Below are 2,916 nucleotides of genomic sequence, written 5' to 3'. Positions count from 1 at the left end.
CGATCGCAACAGGGATTAGTGCCCGAATCCATACAAAGGCAGCATTGACTTTTGACCTTGCAGCTCAGAGTCTTGCAACACAGAATCGCCTTTGAGTAAGGTTTTGTCCTGCCTGATCTTTGAAATGAGCCCCTGGAATCGGACCTGATCTCAGGATCCTGGTCTTTCCGTGCCCTCTGGTGGTGGCTTTGTGCCGCTGCAGCCGGTGGTGTAAGCGGCGCTCAGCCTGGTAGCTCAGTACCAAGGGCGAGCGAAATTCTTATTTCTTTAATAAAACTCTTGGCATTCTCTGACAGGACTTCAAGGGTACTCAGATTAATTCCACTATTTTCTCCAATGTATGAATCCGGTAGGATGAGCAGGGAGAGTTGGACCCCAAATTCGAAGACGCATTCTGAAGTCTCAGTGTTTTCTCTTGCTGAATTCCAGAGCATTTACTGTGTAAGAGTTCCGGTTAGAAATGTGTTGCATATGGTGATCAAGTATGATCTCATGAATTACCAGGCCGATGGCCTTACAAAAAGACATGGTCTTAGGTTCACATTCATTTAAAGGAGGAGGATACAGTGAATAAATCCCACAGGGAGTACTTTCGGAGGTCGAGCTGCCTGGATCACGAATTCCAGAATTATTAAACAGCTGAAAACACAAAGTTAATTTTTCTGTTGTCTCTGGAAACAGGACAGCACATTGCCTTTGAGCAATCTTTATTTGACCATGGTGGCTAACAACAGCCCTGGCAGGTGAGTTCCTTCTCCCAGAAGGCTGTGCAGGAGTGAAGCGGGGCTTTGGAGATTATAATCATTCCAAGGTTAAAAGGAGCACATTACTACAGTAGCTTGAATTCTCAGCATTAAGTTCAGCTGCTTACCATACTCGCACACTCTGAAGAAGAACGCAATGTACTGAATCCAAACCATCAAATCACAAGATGAAGATTCCTCATCTCTGAGTACCTAGCTGCATTTTCTATATGGCTTTTCCTATAGAAAAGTTAATTAATTAATTATAGAAAAGTTAATTAAGTTAGTTAATTTCATACTGTCGCGGTAGAACACCATGACCAAGGAAGCTGATAAAAGAAAGCATTTGATTTCGGGGGCTCCCAATTCCAGAGGCTTAGTCCTTGACTGTCATAGCAGGGAGCTTGGCAGCAGGCAGGTATGCAGCACTGGTCTGGGGTCTGTAGCTGAGAGTTTATATTGTGATCCACAGGCAAGAGTCAGGGAAAACTAACGGAATGGTGTTGGTTTTTGAAGCCCCAAAGCCTGTCACCAGGGACACACCTTCTCCAACAAGACCACACCTCCAATCCTCCCCAAAGAGTGCCATCATCTGAGGATCAAGTATTCAAGATCATGAGACTGTGGAGACCATTCTCATTCAAACTGCCATGTTCGGGAATTGGAGAGGTAAAATAATTGAGATAGTAACTAGTTAAAGGCTGGGTAACGATTCAGGCCAGGCAGGGAAACAAAGTGGCCCATCAAAGAAGATAATATGATACAGCCTGCTGGGGGGGGGGGTTGGTTATAGATATGCAAGGCAGACTACAGTCACAGTCCATGGAAAAGGGCTACATATTAGTTATATTTTCTTGTAGTAACCAAATACCTGTGAAGAAGCTTAAAGGACAAAAGAGTTCTTTTGGCTCATGGTTTAAGGAGATAGAGTCATATTGGCAGAGAAGTTCAAAGGCAAGAGAGTGTAGTGTCTGGTCACATGATGTCTATAGTCAGAAAGCAGAAAGCCTAAAGAGGGAACTGGGACCAGGATGTAAAACCTCAAGTCCTCTGCCTAGTGAGGCACTTTCTGCAGCCAGGCCCCTCATCTAGAGATTTTAGATCCTTCCCAAACAGCCTCACTATGTATTCAAACCCTTGAGCATGTGGAAGAGATTTCAAATTCAAACCACCAGAGACTGAAGGAGTTAAATGGAGAAGGACTTAGCTGTCAGTTTGAAGTCACACATTGAACAAGCAAAGCTCAAGTCTTAGTGCTGTGTCTTTAAAGATTTAGTTTAGGATTGTCAGAGGATAGGATTGAGGGGGCCAGATCCTTTATCGAAAAGAAATGTAATGAATTTTTTTATTGATTTTTATTGAGCTCTACATTTATCTCTGCTCCCCTCCCTGCCTCTTGCCTCCCCTTCAAGGTCCCCATGTTCCCAATTAACTCAGGAGATCTTGTCTTTTTCTACTTCTCATATAGATTAGATCTATGTATGTCTCTCTTAGGGTCTTCATTGCTGTCTAAGTTCTCTGGACTTGTGATTTGTGGGATGGCTTTCTTTGCTTTATGTTAAAAAACCACTTATGAGTGAGTACATGTGATAATTGTATTGCTGTGTCTGGGTTACCTCACACAAAATTATGTTTTTTAGCTCCATCCATTTGCCTGCAAAATTCAAGCTGTCATTATTTTTTCCTGCTGTGTAGTACTCCATTGTGTAAATGAACCACATTTTCCTCATTCATTCTTCAGTCAAGGGGCATTTAGGTTGTTTCCAGTTTCTGGCTATGACAAACAATGCTGCTATGAACATAGTTGAGTACATGTCCTTGTGGCACGACTGAGAATCCCTCGGATATATACCCAAAAGTGGTATTGTTGCATCTTGAGAAAGGTTGTTTCCTAATTTTCTGAGAAATCGCCACACTGACATCCAAAGGGGCTGTACCAGCTTGCATTCCCAATAATCCAATAAAAAAATGGAATACAGACCTAAACAGAGAACTCTCAACAGAGGAATCTAAAATGGCTGAAAGACACTAAGGAGATGTTCAACATCCTTAGTCATCAGAGAAATGCAAATCAAAACAACTCTGAGATTCCATCTTATACCTTTAAGAAATGCCAAGATCAAAAACACCGATGACAACTTATGCTGGAGAGTTTGTGGGGTAAAGGGAACAC

This window comes from Microtus oregoni, unplaced genomic scaffold, assembly GCF_018167655.1.
Source record: "Microtus oregoni isolate MIOR12 unplaced genomic scaffold, Mior012 000024F_ref0000369, whole genome shotgun sequence".
NCBI lineage: Eukaryota > Metazoa > Chordata > Mammalia > Rodentia > Cricetidae > Microtus > Microtus oregoni.
This window is presented reverse-complemented; position numbering follows the sequence as displayed.